This window comes from Macrobrachium nipponense, chromosome 42 (assembly GCF_015104395.2).
Source record: "Macrobrachium nipponense isolate FS-2020 chromosome 42, ASM1510439v2, whole genome shotgun sequence".
In the NCBI taxonomy this organism is placed as follows: Eukaryota; Metazoa; Arthropoda; class Malacostraca; order Decapoda; family Palaemonidae; genus Macrobrachium; species Macrobrachium nipponense.
Genome location: NC_061103.1, coordinates 52,873,534 through 52,896,085, shown reverse-complemented (window position 1 = coordinate 52,896,085; position 22,552 = coordinate 52,873,534). Strand labels below are relative to the sequence as shown.

The following is a 22,552-nucleotide window of genomic DNA, read 5'->3' as shown; positions in this document are numbered from 1 at the left end:
GATAGAATTTTATTATAGTTTAATATCAGTAAGTGTTGAAAATTACAGGATCATGATTACAATTCCCTTTGATTCTTCTGATGCCTGGCAAGCATACAAAATCGCACCGTTCCCAACTTTTATGACGAATAATTCAAGTCCAGTAATACCCAATTTGACGGGACACATTGATTTCCCCTGATTGGGAATCATATACAGTCATTAAAGACTTAGATAAATTCACTCACTGTTCAGAAGCCATGAATAATAAAGTTTGTACAGCTGACTCCTTTGAATTCCATCATATATCAATGGATTCATGCGAGTTAGGTATAGTGCTAAACGGTTCTCTCTCCCATACACACGAAGGTTGTCTGAAAAAACTTTATCCTTTTGACGATAATAAGTTCAATTACAGGCTGAACAACGGCTCGTGGATGCGATACGACAAGGCAGGCTTTAAGGTATCGTGCCCGAACGGATCCAAGGCCCACTCCCAGATCTTCGTTGCAGCTGACGGTTGCATCGGGACGTCCACGAACTACACGGTCCGAGGAGTTAACACTATCATCGGGGAACGGGCCTATTTCGCGAATTTTACATGGACCAGCACTGTAATCCCATCCTTACCTCTACAACGCGAAGGTGGCTCATCGTTTGACGCAACTAGCTGAGATGGACCACACGTCACCGACTTATGCAGGGGGGAATCTTCGTTTCTACGTATCGCTGGCCATGATATGCGTTATTGTGATGATTCTTATTGCCGCTAACATCTTCGCTTTCCTTTCTCTCTCTTTCTCTCTGTTGCCAATTGGTATGTTTTCACCCTCCATAATGGATATAAGACTTACACAAAACGTGGAAATTGGTGAAATCAGCCTATGTATTGAAGTATAATATACATAAATATTAAAGCAGTTTTATCAGTATTGCATTACTATGACAACTAGAATTCATGGAAACAGTTTAAATAATGCATCGGCGTATGTGGCAACGATGATTTTGCCATTCTAAGCATGCAAACATTAAAGGTTACATTTATTTCTGGCATACAGTTATTAAAGAAAATCAAAATACAATGAAAGGTGCTAGCAAAAAAAAAGAAAAAAATTATGATCCACTTATCCATAGTCTGTTCCTCTATGGTTTTCAGCAGCCAGATGTACGACAAGGTTAGAAACATTGGATTATCTACTTTAGAAATATCTGTAATTTTTTGGGGTAATTTGGTTGCAAAAAAAAAAAGGGATAATAGACATGAATTAAATTAACATTTTTAAATAACAAAGTAAAGTTGAACTAAATAATGAGTAAAGTAAACAATTTAGGGAATAAAACTTTGCATTGTCGTCGTCTGCTCTTCGTAACTGTGTTTGTGGTGTGCGCGCGCTTAGGAACCAGGAACAGCAACTTGTTTAAAGTGCAATGTGGAGTGAACTGAGACCAAAATATGTATAATAACAATCAATAAGCACTGTGGAGTTTCAGTTGTGATGGCAGTAAGGATAAAAACCACCGATTACAAGGTAAAAATGAATTCAGTTCAAACCATGACCCCAGGAATAACAAGTTTCATACTTTCACTAATATAGGCAACAAAAATTATATCGTTATTGTACAATAGAGTTTCATGCATATTTACCTGGCAGATATATACTTAGCTATAGACTCCGTCGTCCCAGACAGAAATTCGAATTTCGCGGCACGCTACAGTAGGTCAGGTGATCTACCGCCCTGCCACTGGGTGGCAGGAATAGGAACCATTACCGTTCTAGAACCAGATTTTCTCTTCCACCTGTCTCCTGAGGGGAGGCTGAGTGGGCCATTTAATCGTATATATCTGCCAGGTAAGTATGTATGAAACTTTATTGTACAATAACAATATCATTTTCATACATTCAACTTCCCTGTCAGATATATACTTAGCTGATTGGCACCTTTGGCGGAGGGTAAGAGACAGCTAATTACTGATTAGACAGGTAAACAACATACGTTGTAGGTAATAAAAATAAAAAATACCCTGGTTCCTACCTGTTTTGGCGGAAGATTTCATAGCTACTGCTTAGAAGTCTGCTTTGCCTCAAGAGCCTCAGCGAGGATGTGACCTATGGCTAAGAGCTCTTGTGGGGACTGTCGATGGGGTCTTATCCACTTACTCGACAGAACCTGATGGCCTTTGTCAATGGGGTCTTATCCACTTACATGACAATACACCTATGCCTAATGGCATAATAAAGGAGTACAACACCGAACCCGATCACCTGATTTTAACCGTGGATTAGTACTAAGATTGAAAGGAGTTATCCCCAACCACCTTTCAAACAACCTTAAAATTTAATACCAAATTATTTTAAAGTCAAAACAACAAAAATTAAGGATCAGTCTTATCTCCTTTACCCAGCACTGTATCCGCTGATACATACGGACCCAGAGAGAAGCATCTCTCGTATGTTACCCTTACATCCTTTAAATAATGGGAGGCAAACACCGAGTTGCACCTCCAGTACGTCGCTGCAAGATATCGACATGTTCTTGTTGAAAGATATCGATGTCGCAACTGCACGTACCTCGTGCGCTTTTACTCTCAAAGTTGCAAAGGATTCACTTTTGCATTTCATGTGTGCCTCAGTAATCACGTTTCTAACGAAAAAGGCTAAGGCGTTTTTTTGACATCGGTCTCTTAGGGTCCTTAACCGCACACCAGAGACTTTGATTGCAACCTTGCAGCTGCTTCTTCCTCTGCAGGTAAAATTTTAAGGCTCTAACCGGACATAATGACCTCTCAAGTTCCTTTCCCACAAGTTGAGAAAGTCCTTTAGCTTCAAAACTCCTGAGCCAAGGTCTCGAAGGATTCTCATTTTTTTGCTAAAAATAAAGGCTGGAAAGATACCACTGCAGAGTCTCCTCTAAACCCCACTCTCGAGTCTAGAGCCTGCAACTCGCTGACTCTCTTGGCAGTAGCGAGAGCCATTAGAAAGATACATTTCCTTGTAATGTCTCTGAAGGATGCTTGATGAGGAGGCTCGAACTTCTCTGATGTGAGGTACTTCAGAACCACGTCTAGGTTCCAGCTAGGGGAAAGCGAAGCTTTTGATTTTGATGTTTCAAAAGACTGTATCAGGTCATGAAGGTCTTTGTTTTCTTCTATGTTCAGGCCCCTGTTCCTGAACACAGCAGATAGCATGTTTCTATACCCCTTTATCGTAGACACTGCCAATTGAGATTCTTCTCTCAGATATAGAAGAAAATCGGCAATATCGGTCACAGAGGTATCGAGGAGGACAGCTTCTTTGCCTTACACCATCTACGGAAGACTTCCTACTTCGATTGGTAGATCCACATGGTAGAGGATCTTCGTGCTCTTGCAATTGCTCTTGCAGCCTTGCAAGAAAAGCCTCTCGCTCTGACCAATCTTTCGATAGTCGAAAGGCAGTCAGGGCGAAAGCGTGGATGTTTTTGTGATATCTCTCGAAGTGGGGTGTCTGAGCAGATCTGTCCTTTCGGGAAGAGATCTGGGGAAGTCCACCGTCCATTCCAGTACCTCTGTGAACAATTCTCGAGCGGGCCAAAAGGGAGCAATTAGTGTCATCCTCGTTCCTTCCGAGGACACGAACTTCCTTATCACTTCCCCCAGTATCTTGAACGGGGGATCGACTGCTATGGCTCTGGGATCCTCCCCTAACGAGCAGAAGTTCTCCATCCTTCTGGAGAGGAACGTCGCAAACAGGTCTATTTGAGGTTTCCCCCATAGAGACCACAGTTTCTGGCAGACTTCTGAATGAAGGGTCCATTCTGTAGGAAGGACCTGGTTCTTCCTGCTCAGTCTGTCTGCTCTTATATTCTTCCCTCCTTGAATGAATCTTGTTAGGAGTACTATTTTTCGTTCCTCCGCCCAGATTAATAGAGCTCTTGCTAAACTCGTATAGGGAGAAAGAGTGCGTCCCCCCCTGCTTTCTGATGTATACCAGAGCCGTGGTGTTGTCCGAGTTTGACCTGGACCACCACGCCTCTGACATCGTCTTCGAAATGCCTCAGAGCCCCAATGAATGGCTAGAAGCTCTTTCGCATTTATGTGCCAGGACATCTGTTCTCTCGTCCAGATGCCTGACACTTCCTTCGTCCCTAGTGTTGCTCCCCATCCTGTTTCCGAGGCGTCGGAGAACAACACTAGGCGAGGGTTCCGCAGAGACAAGGACACTCCCTCGTTCTTTATCAGAGGGTTTAACCACCATCGCAAGTGGCTCTTGATATTTTGTTGTAGAGGAAAAGAATCTGCCAGTTCTCCTGTCTTCCTGTTCCACATTCTCCTCAGGTAGAACTGCAGAGGTCTCATGTGCAGCCTCCCCAGAGAAACGAACTGCTCTAGCGACGAAAGGGTGCCCAGAAGACTGAGCCATTCCCTCGCTGAGCTTGGCTCTTTCTCTAGGAGTAAGCCGAGACCTTCTCCAATCCTCGAGCAATCCTTTCTTGGGATGGAAATGCTCGAAAACCCCGAGAATCCATCCGAATCCCCAGATAGACAATGTCCTGGCTGGGGATCGTCTGAGATTTCTCGAGGTTCACGAGCAATCCGAGTGATTTCACTAGATCTAGAGTTGTTTCCAAGTCCTCCAAACACTGCTGTCTCGATCTTGCTCTTATGAGCCAGTCGTCCAAATAGAGTGATATTCTCACCCCCCTCAGATGTAGCCATCTTGCTACGTTCCTCATCAATGCCGTAAACACCTGAGGAGCCGTTGCAGGGGACGTGAAAGAAAGCGTCCTGCAAGTCGAGGGAGACCATCCAATCTCCTGGACGCAGAGCTGCAAGGACCGAGTTGGAAGTCTCCATGGAGAACTTTGTCTTCTCCACGAAGCGGTTCAATGCACTCACGTCCAGCACAGGCCTCCATCCCTCCCGAAGCTTTCGGCACTAAGAAAAGGCGATTGTAAAAGCCCCGGGAGTGAGGATCCTGCACTGTCTCGATGGCCTCCTTCTCCAACATTTGCTGTACCAGACGTAACAGGGATTCCCTTTTTGCTGGATCTTTGTACCTCGCTGACAGCTCCCTCGGTGTCGTCGTCAATGGAGATCTGTCTCTGAAGGGGATGAGATATCCTTTCTTGAGTATTTCCAGAGACCAAGAATCTACTTGTCTCGAGGCCCATGCTTCTGAAAACTTCAGCAGCCTGGCCCCCACTGGTGCTTGGAGGACAGGTATCTCATTTGGTCTTCTTTGTTGCTCTAATGGAAGATGAACTTCCTCTTCTTTCTGATCCCCTTTTCCTAGGGGCTCGGCCTGATGAGCTCCCCCTCGAAAGGGCGGCTGAGCACTTCTTGACTCACTCTTTGTGGCAGGAACAGCTGGGCTTGACTTCTTTTCGCTGATTGCAACTAGCAAGTCCTGCGTTACCTTCTCAGTCAGTGAGTGAGAAATATCCCTCACTAACTCAGAAGGGAAAAGCTGCTTCGAAAGAGCGGCGTATAAGAGAGACGCCCTCTGAACGGGAGAGACCGCTTTTGTCAAAATGAGCTGAAGACAGCTCTCTTTTTGAGAATTCCTGCCCCGAAAAGGGATGCCACTTCCGCTGATCCATCTTGAACCGCCTTGTCCATACATGCCAGTACGCTATGTAGGACTTCGGGTTCCAAGAAATCGGGGTCTTGCGTCTTCTTGGCCAAAGCCCCAAGGGACCAGTCTAGGAAGTTAAAAACTTCCAAGACATGGAATACTCCCTTGAGGAGATGGTCCATTTCTGACATAGTCCAATTTGTTTTCGCAGATGGAAGCGCATGTCTTCTTGACGAGTCCACTAATGTAGAGAAGTCTGCGTCTGCAGAAGCAGGGAGAGCGAGTCCCATTGCTTCTCCTGTGTTATACCAAATCCCTCTCCTTCCCGATAGTCTGGAAGGGGGACAGGTAAACAGTCTTCCCCGCCTCCTCTTTGGATTTTTAACGCCAATTCCCGAAGGCATGCAAAGCCCTCTTCATTGAGATGGTAGGTTGCATCTTCAAAAAAGAGGATGACTTAGAAGTCCTCGTACTTGAGAATAAAGACCAAGGAGAAGGAGGGGCAGCAGGACTCAGAGACTCTCCAAACTCTTTCAATAAGAGGACTGCTAAGGTCTTATAGTCTGAAAGACCTGCCCCCTTATTTGCTTCCGAGTCTGACACATCTTCCATATCCTGTCCAGTCACATTAGGAGAAGAATGAGCAACCGGAGGAGGCTCCTCTCTAAGCAAGTGAGGGGGCTCTTAGCAGTACCGACTCTAACCTGACAAGGGCTACGGCCGCCTGTGCGACATCTTGAGTCCCTGCCAGGAGAAGGCCGATCCTGCAATTTGCCCTTATTCACATTAAGACTGTCCTGATAAGGACGACGGCCACCTGTGCGACAACTAGCGTCCCTATCAGAAGAAGGTCTTGAATGCGCAAAACCTCTCACAGAATCAGCCACATCCTGACAAGGGCTACGGCCGCCTGTGCGACTCTCGAGCCCCTGTCAGGCGAAAAACTGATCCTGCGAAAAGTCCCAAAGAGGAGCCTCCCGGTCAACTTCTAACTCCATGTCAGATGAAACTGGAGATCCTGGATCGTGGCGCCTGGCGCTTGGATGATGTATCATTCCTGGATAGTTTCTCGCGGCTGGTAGGCGCCTCAGGCGCCCGGCGCCTGGTAGGAGCCTTAGGCGCCTTTCTGTATTTATGAATATTGGTTGGATCCTCTCGCCTCGTTGGCGTTTTGCGCCTGGCAGGCGCCTCGTCCGAGCTGTCAGAGACTTCTACTGGACGGGATTTTTTAACGGGAAGGAAGCGGTCCTTTCTCCGAGGAGGATCCTTCTTCAATACTCCAACCAACGAAGATATCTGCTGTTGCATTTCTTTTAGGATCTTTGTAGCAGCGTCTTCTTTCTCCGTATCCGATCTATGGGAAGGAGGATTTGATGAATAGATCTCTTTCCTCTTCTTTTCCGGTGGATAGTCTTCCAGAAAACTTTCCGGGCTAGAATCCAAAGCTGACGAATTCCATGATCTTTTAGAAGGTCTCGACAGCTTGTCAGAACTCCTTCCTTTCTTTGAAGAAGAATCGGATGACGAAAAACACTGTTTCAGGATGCCTTTCCAACAGCTATCCGTGGCACTCTGGGACGCTACTACAGATCCTGCCGAGGGGACGCCTGACCAGTGGGGATTCTCTGAAACCTCCGTACGGCTTTTGACATTCCTTCTCCTCTGGGCTTGGGAGCTTGGAAGAGGTCTAGACCTGGGAGCGAGACAGAGCCGATCAGACACACCCTCCACTTCACTGGAAACACTTTCACTTTGCTTACCTTCTAAATCCTTCAATTTGCGTTCCATCTTCAGAAGGGAAGCCTTCAAATTTGCAATTTCTGATGCTGAACTTGCAGAATCTGATAATTGAGAAGGTAATGCTGTATGGGAGGAAGCAATTACATTAGAGATAGGTACTTGACTACAAACTGGCTCGTTAGAGACCGACCTACTCAGACTTTTGGAAAAGGCTTTTCTAGCCCTATCCCTTTCCAATTTTCTCAAATATGAGTTAAGAACCTTCCATTCCTCCTCATTTAAATTCTTACATTCATCACATGTATTAGATTGTGAACATTCATTCCCTCTACATCTTTTACAAGTAGTGTGAGGGTCTACTGAAGCTTTCGGTAGTCTCACACTACAACTCTCATCCACACACACTCTGAACGAAAAACTAGTGTCAGACATTCCAAGAAAAATCCAAATCCAAAAAAAAGGCCACAAAAGCGTATGCCAAGCCAGAGATCCAATACGTCACCAAAAATATCAGTCTAGAAGATCAACGGCGATGAAACACGAAAGTCAAAGTCAGGAGGAACTAGCAACGATGTTACTAGAACCGGCGACAGAGAAAATCTGGATCTAGAACAGTAATGGTTCCTATTCCTGCCACCCAGCGGCAGGGCGGTAGATCACCTGACCTACCTCTAGCGTGTGCCGCGAAATTCGAATTTCTGTCGGGGACGACGGAGTCTATAGCTAAATAAGTATATATTCTTGACCAGGGAAGTTGAATGTATGAAATGTTGTTTTATTGTGCTGATTACAACTGCAATCTTGAGTAAGATCAATAAACGTTACAAATATACGCTAACATTATTCAAATGAGTGCTGGGAAGGCTGGGAAGATGGTGGATAGTCCGTGAACAGACCCTGCCATCCACACGGTAGCCGCCATATTGGATTTCAAAACTGCCTTGAAAACATATTTTACGAAGAGCGTCAATGCTTATTTTAGTTCGTATGGGGCTTTCATATATCACATTATGTTGACGAAACTTCAGTCTTTTGAATGGTATGCTTAGAGTAGTAATTGTATTCTTGTTTCACCAATTAAATATCGAGTGAATAAGACCCGTCCAGCGTGATGAGGGTTGGTCGTCCGTGATTTTTTACCCTATCTACGCTAACATTGTTCAAATGAGTGCTGGGAAGGCTGGGAAAGATGGTGGATTGTCCGTGGTTAGACCGGCCAGCCACACGATTGCCGCCATATTGGATTTCAAAACTGCCTTGAAAACATATTTTACGAAGAGCTCACATGCTTATTTTAGTTCGTATGGGGCTTTCATATGTCACATTATGTTGACGAATCTTCAATCTTTTGAATGGTGTGCTTAAAGTTGTAATTGTATTCTTGTTTCACCAATTAAATATCGAGTGAATAAGGCCTGGCCAGCACGATGACGATGGATCGTACAAGGTTGTTTACCCTATACAGTATAGTATATATATAAAGTATATACTGTGTAGTGTAAGCTAGGCTCCTCTATATGTAAAGATGGTACTGATTACCCTAGTGTAGGCTAGGCTATATTTGAGATATGATTTTTTCCAACAAACGATGGGATTTTGGAACCGAACCCCATCGTAAGTAGGAGAATACCTGTAATTTGTGAATATTTCACTATGTAAAATACCGTGAACTAATGCAAAACTTTCCCGCTAATAATGGGTGCATAAGGTCCATAGAAAATCCATGAATGGACAAGTCATTGAATACAGGAACTCGACTGTAAGCACAATGACAGCCAAAAGCGAAGCGACACTATAGGACCTCCCACCCGGTTGTTAGGTATTTAACTACCACACCAACTTGTTAGTAGCTTCACGGCCAGTTTCCAGATTTGCCGAACAGTACGTAGTGCCTCTACAAAGACCAAAAGGTTGGTTTGTATGTCGTGTAGGAACTAGGCCTAATTCCCTCCATGGTCCCGATATACCCGATTCCTGCCAATCATCAACCAGGAACAGGTTCCTCCTCGTGCATAAAAAGACATTCCTAGCCTTTCCTGTCGAACCAGATCCTGACCTGACCATTACCGTCCCTACCTAACCCAACTTAGGGCCCCCCAAGGGGAGTTGGGGTACACTGATTCGATGGCCTACATTAACATCCCCCGCGATATGACCACAGGACTCCTTCCTTATGGCCAACAGGACACCCCTTCCCCACCCCTATGACCATAGGAACCCCCAATGACCAACGGCGTCCCCCTTCAGTTCCCCCTTATGACCACAGAACCCCTCCTACAGCCATTGGACCAGCCCCCCCACCAACCCATACGATAAGAACCCCCTTCACGCCCACACTCTCGTATATAATATATCCATTACCTCCAAACACGCCCACAAGTCAGCCCACGGGTCCGTTTCGGGCGTTAATCTGACAAAATATTATTATAATAATAATAAGAGATGACACATTGACGCAAACGGCGTCGTAAGTCACTCGTAACTTAAGTCCCTAGGAGTAGTAATGTGGAGCAGGATTCTTTGGATCGGCTCCTCCTTCATCTTCTTATAATTTTTTTACACCTTTTCTCTCTTTGTTGTGGTCCATTCCTACCCATTCCCATCGTCTATTCCCACTTTTCTTCATCTTATTCCTATCTATTCCCAATTTATTCCGAGTGTTTATGTAGACTTTCTCCTGTTCAATTTCCTGTAGACTTTTCTCTCCGATTTATTTATCGTTTCTTTTAGCTTTTTATTCCTTTAAGTTATTCCCCTTTGTCAATTTTTTTTTTAGTTTGTCTTTCGTTTTCTCTTTTATTTACGTCATTTGGGGAGGGGGAGGCAAAGACCCTTATTTCTGCACTTAAAACGCCCACCCTATTTCTGATCTTAAAGCACAACTTGCTGTGTAGTACCCATATTGCTACGTCTCGTTTTGTACACAATTTACATCCTTTTTTATTCCGTTTTGTTGTCTATTTACGTCTTTCTTCTTCATCTATGTCTTTTGTTTTTAGTTCGTTCTTGTGGTCTATTTACGTCTTTCCAGTTATTCAACCGTAATTATAAAGTATATGTTATATTTTAATGGCGGAAGAATGAGATATGAAAATGAAGTCTCCTCGTAAATAGAAATTAACAAAAATGGAAGAGTTAGCCATCAACTTCCTTTTTTCTACGAGTTTACTGATCCATGGTTATCTCATATAGGGGCCTATTTCCACCACTCCTCAATGCGTTTCAGGTAGACTAATTTATTCTTGATATCTTTTGAGTGGCAGGAAGAGGGCCCTATTTCAGATCTTAACGCACAACTTGCTGTGTAACTTGGCGCTTTCAAAATTGCTCTATTACTTGATTGTCTATCTTCTGAAATTCATCTATAGTTTTCTTGTCAAGTTTCACGACTTCCATGGCATACAAGAATGATGGCATCGCTAACCCTTACCAATACAAATTTCCTATTTTTACTCTGCTACAACTTTTATTGATGACTGCATTAGCCATATTTGCCATCTGCTTTGCTTTAATTTGGGCCCTTTTTATCTGTTCTCTGAAGCAGTCTTTCATGTTGTTGATTGTCACTCCTAGGTATTTAATCTGCTTAACTATTTTTATTTCTTCTATGTGCTCTATATTCTCCACATCATCGATACTGTACCAGTCGTTGTATATTAGTATATTACTCTTGTCCTTGTTTATGTTTAGGCCACATTCACTTGCGATTTCCATAAGGGTTTTTATTGATTTTGTTATTTCTTCTAGTGTGTGTCCTAGTATTAATCCGTCGTCTGCATATAATAGTGCCACTATCCTTATTACTTCATTTCTAAAACCTTCTGTTGTATTTTCTAATTTTTCTATTATCAGGTACGTTATTAGTAGAAAGAATATGGTTGAGCCATTGCATCCCTGTCTTATTCCATTAGTTACATTTAGCTCTTTTTGTTCTATATTGTTAAGGCATAGGCTTGTTATATCATTTGTATATATCTTTGCAACTGCATCTATTACTTCTGCATGCAGCCTATATTTCATCATGACCTCAATGAGCTTTTTTCTATTAACTGAGTCAAATGCTTTTTGGAAGTCAATTGATACTAAAAATAATGGGTCCTTTCCTCTGTACGTTTCTTGCATGCAATATTGTAAAATAAATATTAACAATTCCCCTCCTTTGTGCGGTAAAGCGTGATTGCAGTTCATTCATTTTTCCTATATTTCTAATATGCTTTTCTATTTTGGTTTTCAGGATCCCCATGAAAATTTTATATGATGCATTTGTTAGTGCAATTGGCCTAAGATCTTTGACTGTGGGGTTTTGTTTCTTAGGCGTAAGTGTTGTTTTTTACTTGAACCAGCTTCTCTGCGTTTTCCTGCCCTTCACTATGCTGTTTAAACATTCAGCCAATTCTTTTTGAAGGTTGGTACTTTGTAAGTATGGTTTGAACTGAAGTGGCTTCATTCAGTCTGGCCCCGGTGCTTTATTTGCCTTCATTTTCTCCAGTTGATTTTTTACATATTCTTCTGTTGTTGATTTCTTCCATTGGTCTAATCTCTGTCTCTGTTAGATCATACACTCCATGCATGTGTTCTCTTAAAGATATATGGTATTTCATCTGCTGTCCTAATCTTTCCACTATTTCTTCCATGTCATGATTGTCCTGTTCTTTCTTGCTTTCATTCCATCTCTCTCCTATTTGGTTTTCTTCTTTTGGTATATCGTTTCCCAGAATCTTACCATCTCTTTCCCTAGGTTTTCGTCCTTCATCTCTTGCTATTTTCGTCGTATATCCTTATCCATTCTTTTTCTGGTGTGGTCTTTCCTCTCAGCATGTCTACATATTCCCAGATTTTCCTATGTCTGTTTTTATCGTTCATTACCTCATTTCTAACCTTTTCTTCATATTCTTCATATACTTTCTTTATCATTATCTGTACTTTTTGTTTTTCTTTAAGATATGCTTCTTCATTGTGGCGGGATCACAAGCTAGAAAAATAAAACAAGTGGCAAAACCTTCCCCACATTAACCTAAGCGATCCAGCTGCCAAACCCACCCTCAATCACTCTTTCTTCTTTACACAACAAAATACAGCAGGACAAATGACCTACACCTATACAAAACAAAAAAACACAAAACACAAAAAACAAAAAAACTCTCAAAACACCATCAATCCAGTTATTCCAGGACTATCCTGTGCTGTCCGCTGGTTGAGGTCACAGAAATACCAACAACAACAACCAAGAACCACAACCCAATAACACAACAACCAAGGACTACAACCCAACAACAACCAAGGGCCACAACAACACAACTACAACCATGGAAGACAACCACAACTCAACAACCCAGCAACCAACCAAGGAACATAACCACAACCTAACAACACAACAACCAACCAAGGAACACAACCTCACATATAACAACACAACAAAAGACCACTGCACAAACAACACAACAGCACAGGCACAGCAACTCTAAGCAAAAAAAAAAAAAAACTAACTTAACAACAACAAAACAAAACACAAAACTCAACCAATTTCCAATGCCTTCAAATAACTGCTTCCGACACTACTAACTCTCACCAAAGACTGACTGAAAAACTCACTCAAAACACAGAACTCTTAATCAACAGCACCAGCAGACAACCCAGCACCAACAGCCAATACAGTCGTTAACTATCCATACAGCAATTACACCGTCTCTCTCTCTTACGTTGTTAAATGGAACTCCATAACTCCTCCATATCATAGTATCTCTTTTCTTCTATTCTTGTGGCTTCCCTTTTTAATTTGTTATATATCCTTCTTTGGCTTATTTCTCTCTTTATTTCTTTGGTGACCCATACTGGTTCTATTTCTTCTTGCTTTCATGTCTTTAACCTTCTTTTGATTATCTTCTCTAGGGTATTTGCTTTTGCTTCACTCATTGTTTCTTCCAACTGGGTTAGATCTCCGTTTCTGTCTTGTTGGCTTACTTTACTCTATATATTCAAGGTATTTCCGGGTAGACTCTTCTGTAACTTTCAAATATTTGATTTCTTTTGTTTCAATTCTGAATGTTTTCCTTACTTTAGTGTTCATTCTGAATTGGACCTTTGTGAGGTGATGGTCTGATAGGTCATATTCATATTTTCCCTCATCTATCTCCATTCATTATAGTTTTTATACATATTTTGTTTGACTAGGGCAAAGTCTATAGTGCTGTTCTGATCTCCTCTACTTCAGGTTATCTCTCCTTTGCAACTGGGATCTCCATTTAATAGCGTTAGGTCGTATTTTTCCATAAGGTCCATAATTTATTTTCCATTTTGGTCAAGTTCTTGTGTCCCTATGAAACCTAAATGCCCATTGAAATCCCCAAGGACAATCACAGGCAGGTCTGCGGCCTTCTCTATTGCTACATGTAAGGCGCTTATTATTCGTTTATTTCTTTCTTTATCACTGGTTGACATGTAGACTAGAATTAGGTTAAATACTGCTGTTCTATAATTAACCTTTACCATTAGAATGTCTTTGTGTTCTGACTCTTCTTTTTCCATCTGGATCTCTCCTTTGGTTCTATACATTATAAGTAAACCTCCTCCTTTGGTGTCATCTTCATCTCTCATTGAGTCTACCACTCTGATGATTGTTGGGAATAGTAATTTTTGCTGTTTAAGGTGTGTTTCTGTGATGGACATAATTGTGTTTTCTTTTGTTATCTCCACTAGCTCGATTATTTTTGCTTTTGTCAGTCCTTGGGTGTTTATGTGCTTTATTTAAAGATTTCTTGATGTATCTCCTGTGTTGCTCACTCTTTTCATTTTCTCTATTTACAAAATTGCTTCTACCACCTAACCATTTATCTATTATTTGCGAACAACTATTTTCTTCTAGGCCTAATTTATGTATTTTCTAGTTTGTGTTTGTTGTCTATTTACGTCTTTCCAATTATTTCATTGTAATTATAAAGTAATATTATATTTTAATGGCGGAGTTTTTTGTCTTTTCGAGCAAAGAGAAGATTTCTGTGGCTCTTTCTCTTTGGTTTCATGACTATTTGGAGGCAAGTGGCATTACTGCATTACGAGTCCTATGGAGATGAGTGCATTTTTTATGTTCACAAGTGTGTTATTTTTGGAGGCATATAATTGGGCGAAGTCATGTTGAGACAATACGTCTTCGAGACAAATTTTTGAACACATTAGTCATATCCTGGAGTTAATTTTGTGAAATGTGTCAGTTAGACCTTTTTCTGTAGAATCATGAGTTTCCAAACTTGCGTGTCTGACTGGATATTTTTTGTGCTGCTGTTTGAGCACACGTCCACAGGCGATTTTTCTGCTGACAAGCGATGTGATGAGCCGTGTGCTGACTCTTTTCCTCTGATGATGATTGATCATAATTTTAGCAATATCTGGAAATGTTGACAATAGCATTTCACGAAAGCGCATGTATAAGAGTTTGCTTTCTGGACATGTCCAGTCGATAAAGTTGCGATGTCAAGAAATTCCGTAACTTTACATGGGACATTTCTTGGGGAAAACACGGGGGTTATGCATTTTATACATGTATTATGTATTTTGTGATTGGGGAAATCTACTTGTGATTATCCTTTTTTTTTTTGTTATTTTTCTTCCTTTTCCTACGAGAGATATAATTGGGGGATTGAGCTTAAATAGCATTTCTTTTTGGACGGAAGATGTAATTTATTGGGAGATGTAATTTTTCGGGAGTTGTTATTTACGTAAATGGGAGTTTGACATTAAGTTTCATTGTAATTAATTGTATGAGTAGTAAAGGGGTTTTTGCTGTTAAACATTGGAGATTTTTGCTGATTTTGTGGGTTGTTCAGATATTAGAGCTTGAGAGAACATTTTTTGGGTCTGGGCTTGTTACGTTCTTTTTTTTTTCCTTGGGCACATTACGATTTTTTCTTTTTTTTACTTGTGAGAACGTTCGCGTTTGACATGTGAGTGCAGAAGTCCGTGGAGTTGCTGTGAGTTTTTGGATTGTGTGTGTGCTGATGTGTGGATTTGGAGAATTGAGTTGGAGAACTTGATGTTTTTTTTTTCCTTTGAGAGTTACGATAATGACTTATGATTTAGTAGTCATATTAAGTGGAGTTAATTGGGAGACGTTCAGTTAGTATTTCTGACTTTTTGAGATCATTGTTTGATAGAAGTAGTATGTCTGGGTTAATTCTTTTTCGATTGACCAGTGACTTGACTGACATACTAACACACCAAAAAGTCGTTTCCCAACGCTAGCAAGACGTCCACCTGCCGTGCAGAGAGGTTGCTGTCGTTTTGTCCAGGGTGATTACAAGAGTTTCCACGATGGTGATCACGAGAGTTCTACAGTGTGTCTTTTGGGGATCTGCAGAAGTCGTTAGAAGTCTTCTACAATGAGGGAGGCATTCCGTCTTCCTACAGTCTGCTACAGTTCGCAGACAAGCAAAGAGGGATATTCAAGAATCCGAAGAGAGAAAATTCTAGTGTTATTTGGAGATAAAAGCATAACAGACTTTATTTTATAATGCCAGAGACGTGCAGTTATTATTTATATTTTATTTTAAGCCGGCCAATGTGTTTTATATTATATAAGCTATTTTGTTTGACAATTTTGCTAGGCGGGAGCTAGCATTTTGAGGTGGCCGAGCGGTATAAGGCCTAGGGTTTTTGATTAATAATATATTGCCAATATGTTCACTGTGACCTATTGGAATGTGGAGAAGCAACGACCCGAGAAAAGCTGACCAATGGTTTTTGTGGGTGGCGTGAGATAAAACTGCATAGTTAGACAAGTCAATGTACTCAGTTCATGAACTCTTCTCAAAGTGCCTTTGGGAAAACTGGTTGCAGCTAGTAATTGTGAGGCGCTAACGAAGTGTGCGTTCGTAAGTGCATGTGCGCCTCTTTCTGTTGAAAATGTATGATACACAAGTCTATGGGGGATTTTGCATAGAGGCGGCTTTGAGAGAAAGGCAAGATGCCGTGGTGCTCTCCGAAGTGGTTTTTTATCAAGTGCTTTAAATATTCCGGCTGCTTGGGCAAGTTTTGAACTGTTTTAGCCAAAGAGTGGCTTGTTATCTATTTGACATTTTTATAAGGATATCCAATCTTTAATCTCTGATTGTTAAACTTGTGTGTGTACTTATGGGGTGTTTCTATGTCTTTGAAACAGACAGTTCTAGCGGAACCATGATGGGGCGACCGAGGAAGTCCCGATGGGGAAATAGACATTTGGTGACCATTACTATTTAGACATTTTACTGTTGGGGGTTTTTAAGTTAGTCAGTAAGACTTGGATCATTATCTTTTGTTACTTAATAAATGTTTATTCTATGATCCAACTCTCTCATTTTGACTACCTGTTAGAGTGGAGAGAGAGAGAGAGAGAGAGAGAGAGAGAGAGAGAGAGAGAGAGAGAGAGAGAGAGAGAGAGAGAGAGAGAAAGGAAAATCGCAAGCCGCTGGTTTGTTTGTTGTTTGCCTGACGCTCGAGTTACACATTTACCAAATGAATAATGAGGATCATAATTATATCCTCATTACATATATCCAATATATATATATATATATATATATACATATAATATATTAATATATATATATATATATATATTATATAGTATTATTATTAATTTATATATATATTATATATATATAGATAATATATATATATATATATCTAATAAAAGGAGCCCATAAAAACACCAAAATGTAGAGAGAAAAGTACTATATTTCAGAGACTGCTGTCTCTCTCTTCAGGTATACCTGAAGAGAGAGACAGCAGTCTCTGAAATATAGTACTTTTCTCTCTACATTTGGTGTTTTATGGGCTCCTTTTATTAGATGGAATTCTGTTGTTACAGAACACCTTTACCAGTCATATATATATATATATATATATATATATATATATATATATATATATATATATATATATATAATATATATATATATATATATATATATATATATATATATATATATATATATATAATATAAAGGTTTTTTGCCACGAAGGAAAAAATGAAAAAGCGAGATAGCCACCATCTTAATATTAAAATTTCAATTTTTTCTTCTATGTTCCTACGCGCTTTGCGTATTACGAGTCCATAATATCTGGACCAAGAAATAGAATACATAAAAAAGATAGGAAACGATCTCTGAAACCCACCTCATTTAATTGATTTATGTTATCAAAAAGCTCACAAAAAGATTTTATAGTGTTGCTATTAATGAAAAAGAAATGCCTAAAAATGTACTTAGCTTACCTTATTTTCGTGGATTTGCCTTTGAAACCATAAAATCAATATTTAAATCGGTTTTAAATGTCAATGTAGTGGTTCACTTATAACCAATACCCATTAAAGATAATGCTAATTAAGAATAGTCCTGGTAACAAATAACATCATATTAAATCGTTTAATGTCAATGTAGTGTTCTCTTATAACAATACCATTAAAGGATTAGTCTGTAATTAAGAATAGTCCTGTGAACAAAAACTAACATCATTTACAAAATTCCTTGTAAGGATTGCCCATCGTTTTACGTTGGTCAGTCAAGTAAAAATTTATGTGTACATATAAAGCAGCATATGTATTCAGTCAGAACAGCCCAGACTTCAAATGCACTGTTTATCCATCTGAGTGAAAAATCTCATTGTATTAATTGGGGTGATACCTCGGTAATTGCTAGATCTAATGATTATGTTTCTAGAAATTTACTGGAATCGGCAATTATACAAATCACTAATAAAAACAACCTAAATCTTAGTCTGGGAATGTACCATTTGGACCCATATATTTGTAAGATGTTTATGAAGGACCTTAAAATAAATGAACAACTAATAAATTAGTCCCACATGTATATAGTTATTATTTCTTTCTCTCTCTCTGTGGTTTGATATTTTCTCTCCCTCTTACTCTTGTTCGATATATATATATATATATATGAAGAAGCAAGGTACTATGTCGTACCTCTAAGTAAATGAGGATACAATCCACAATGAAGTAAATTTCTCTTGTAATTTGAAATATATAGTTCTTGTAAAGGATTAGAGCTTTCGACCATCAACTGTGGTCTTGTTCACTTTAGTGAACAAGACCACAGTTGATGGTCGAAAGCTCTAATCCTTTACAAGAACTATATATTTCAAATTACAAGAGAAATTTACTTCATTGTGGATTGTATCCCCATATATATATATATATATATATATACTATATATATATATATATATATCTATATATATAATATATATTAATATATAATTTTATATATATTTATATTTTCTTTTGTCTTTTCATTAATAATAATTTTTGTGAAAATTTGTGTAAAAATTCATGATATTAAATTGTATATGCTCCCGTGTTTTTTCAAAATGTACTGTTTTTCTGGGAGAATCACTTGTTTACTGCGTGTATCCTTCAAGGTGGGGGCTACCCTCAGGCGGCTCCTCCTTTCTATAGAGTGAAAATCCCCCTTATTGCATGCTAATCTTGTAGTGTCAGTTTGTATATTAAGCTTTCTTTTGATTATGTTGTTCTTTGTAAAATCAGTTTGCCTCAGTAAAGGGTCCGAACAGGACCGAAAGTACTTGGCTATCTCGCTTTTTCATTTTTTCCTTCATGGCAAAAACCTTTATTTATACATAGCATCATGTTTTATATACTTCGCGATCAAGTATTATTCAATATATATAATATATTATCTATTATTATATATATATCTATATATATTAATATATATATAAGGGATATATGAAAAACTGGGTAAAATTTCAGTTACAACAGAATTCCATCTAATAAAAGGAGCCCATAAAAACACCACAATATAGAAAAAAATACTATATTTCAGAGACTGCAGTCTCCCTCTTCAGGTAGATGAATGAGAAAAGTTTACAGAAAAGGTTGGTATTTATACCAAGAGATCTATCAACAGGTAAGCCAATTTAGGTCACTGCCGCTGATAATCTTCCTATAATCTTATTAAGCATTGGTTGAACGAAAATCTTGTCGATGACATCTGAATCCCATGCTCCCTTTGAGCATACCTGCCTCTCTTTAATCAAGGCCGTTTCCATCATTTGACTCTTGTACCGGCAGTTGCTGCTATAAATTATACGTGACAACTTCCAGTTTATTCTATGGTTATGTTCATTTATATGGTTGAAAATAGCTGAGTTCATTTGTCCATACCTAACTGACCGTTTGTGTTGTATTAATCTGTGGGGAAGTGATTTTCCTGGAATTACCACCTTAGCACATCTGATAAAGTTACAAAAAGGAATTTGCCCAGATTATAGCGCAGGTTTACCTACATTCCATGAGTGTCCAAAATTATCTTTGGTACTTTTGAAACACCTACAGAATTTACAATCAGCAGCAAAGTCATAAAATAATGAATTATATCAGTAACAAAAAATGTCAGTATCATAGTTTCAAGTTATAATCATTTCTAGACAAAACTATCAAGCTGTTTAGGACAACATTAGCAAACATTAACCAAGTGGATGATGCCAAATGAAGAAACCTGGACATCTCTGAAGAACCAAAACCTTTTCAAGACTATTGTATTTTATCATAACATCTTTGAAAACCAAATATGTCTGTACAAGTAAAAGTAGTACCACCTAATTTTACTACTGTTTATGAGCAAACTACCAGACACAAATTGCACAAACATGTAAGTCACTGGAAAGAAAATCGATTATACTTTCTCACTGAACAACTGGAAGTTAAATTACATTGCTTTTACAAAACTACTTCATATAGAATTATAACAAAAGTAAAGTACATTTACTCAGCTTGAGAATGAGACAGAAACCAGAGTTCTGTCAGCAAAAACAAATTCGTAGACGTCAATAAACATGATTGTCTTAGCGATCAGAAACAGTAAGCGAGAACTCTCCTCTTTCTCAGTGTTCCCTCAACACATTTATTGATAACACTGACAAATGAATTGGTCTCAACTGAACAATCAGTTGCCTAAAAACATTTGAAATTATAAAAATATCAACAAGACATTAAAATAGTAAAGTGATTCAGTGTTGTATCTAAGAACCAGTGGTTATTAACCGATAATCTTACAAATATATAAAAATAACTCATTTTCTCATAAAGCAAATATAATCATTTTTAAATTGCTACACTTATCTGAGCTCATAAGGAAAAGTTTCCCCACAATGAAGAAAGAGAGCATTTTCTTGTCCACACATAAGTCAAATGAAATTTCATTTACAAAAGTTACTCAAGTTCTCCCTTAACAATATTCAAATTACAGCAGTAATATAAAAGCATTTAATAAAAATTACTTGGACAGAGATCAAGTAATATGCAGTTTCTGTCTAGTGTGAACTCTCGTGTCTTTTGAGATTGTTTGGCAAGTGAATGCTTCTCTCATGCATGAGTTTTCATGTGTCTTGTGAGATTACTTGATTGAGAAAAACTTTTTTGACATACAGAACAAGTAAATGGTTTCTCTCCTGTATGAGTTCTCATGTGACATTTGAGAAAACTTGATTGAGAAAAACTTTTTTGACATACAGAGCAAGTATATGGTTTCTCTCCTGTATGAGTTCTCATGTGACATTTGAGAGCAAGTGAATGAGAAAAACTTTTTTGACATACAGAGCAAGTATATGGTTTCTTCCCCGTATGAGTTCTCATGTGTTTTGTGAGATTACTTGATTGAGAAAAACTTTTTTGACATACAGAGCAAGTATATGGTTTCTCTCCTGTATGAGTTCTCATGTGATACATGAAACTACTTGAACCAGAAAAACGTCTTTGACATGCAGAGCAAGTATATGGTTTCTCTCCCGTATGAGTTCTCATGTGACATTTGAGAGCACTTGAATAAGAAAAACTTTTTTGACACACCAAGAGCAAGTATATGGTTTTCTCTCCCGGTATGAGTTCTCATGTGATATTTGAGAGTACTAGAATCAAAAAAACTTTTTTGACATATAGAGCAAGTATATGGTTTCTTCCCTGTATGAGTTTTCATGTGATATTTGAGAACACTTGAAAAAGAAAAACTTTTTTGACATACAGAGCAAGTATATGGTTTCTCTCCCGTATGAGTTCTTATGTGGGATTTCAGCACGTCAAGTCTTGAAAACGTCCTTTGGCATTCAGCACAAGTTAATCGCTTCCCTGCTGCATTGCTTTTACCCAAATATCTATTTTCTTCTCCAATACAAGTATTTTTCTTTCCACTCTCATCATCACAGCTTGGAGAGCTGTCCTTTTCACACTTAATACTACTAGATTTGGAAGAACAGTTCACATCAAAATCACCAAAATCAAAAAATTCCGGTTCCGCCTTGACTTCTAAGAATGGGTCTGCAAACGAAGAGTTGTCATCTGCATTTTCAGTTGGACCCTCCTCCAGATCCTCATTCTCTTTGAGTAGCAGCAATGATGACGATTTTTCAGCTTCCATTTCCAGGATGTTCTATGAACAATACTCACTCCTAGTTAGGATCTGAAGGAAATTTCCTCCGTTTGGAAGGATCTGAAATAAAACAAACAATCTGAGACCAACAAGTTCTGAACAGCACCGTTCATACCAACTCTTAAAGTAAGCATCCTCAGGGAAAACAAAAATCACAATGCAATGATCATCTGGACACAATTTGTCTCAAAAGAAATAAAACATGATAAGCAACAAATTTAGTCAGGACAAAGTTGTTGACAATTCAACAACTGGCTTTGACTTATGCCGGATTTCCACCTACGACAAATATCATAAAAGGGTCTCTGTCGTAACTTGGGGACTGTCTGTGTCTCGTATAACAGACGAAGGTTCATACCCTCGTACGAACAAATGATTTTGATTTTTCAATTCTGATGACAAGAGAGCTAAGCCTAAACAGTTAGAAAGTTCCTAACCTCAAGAGTTAAACTTGAAGTCATAAATGAACAACATTACTCATACACATACAAATAATCTTTTGAATACTCACAGCAAAATGAAATGAACAATGGTCCTCACAAGTTCCCAACAAGACCAAGGAATAGAGTTCCTTTTTGATAATTATCTTTCGTAACTTTAATTCCAAGAACCTCTCACTCACCAAGTCTGCAGTTGGTGCTTTGCGAATTATCTGCATGAAAGAGAAAGGGATTATTATGAATACACAGGAAGTGTATTGTGGTTACATTAGTGCACAGGTATATTAATGTTTTCATCAAACAACCCCCACGAATACTTAAAACCCGCAAAAAGTTGGAACCCCTAAAAAAACGTGGAAAACAGCCTAAAACTCAAGAAAAACCCACTAAAAATGTTTAGACCCTT

General features: G+C 39.2%; 1 pseudogene; it reads right to left on the bottom strand.

Annotated features, from left to right (window-relative positions):
• LOC135213390 (oocyte zinc finger protein XlCOF6-like) overlaps positions 1-22,552 on the bottom strand; it is a 119,691-nt pseudogene that overhangs the window by 26,516 nt on the left and 70,623 nt on the right.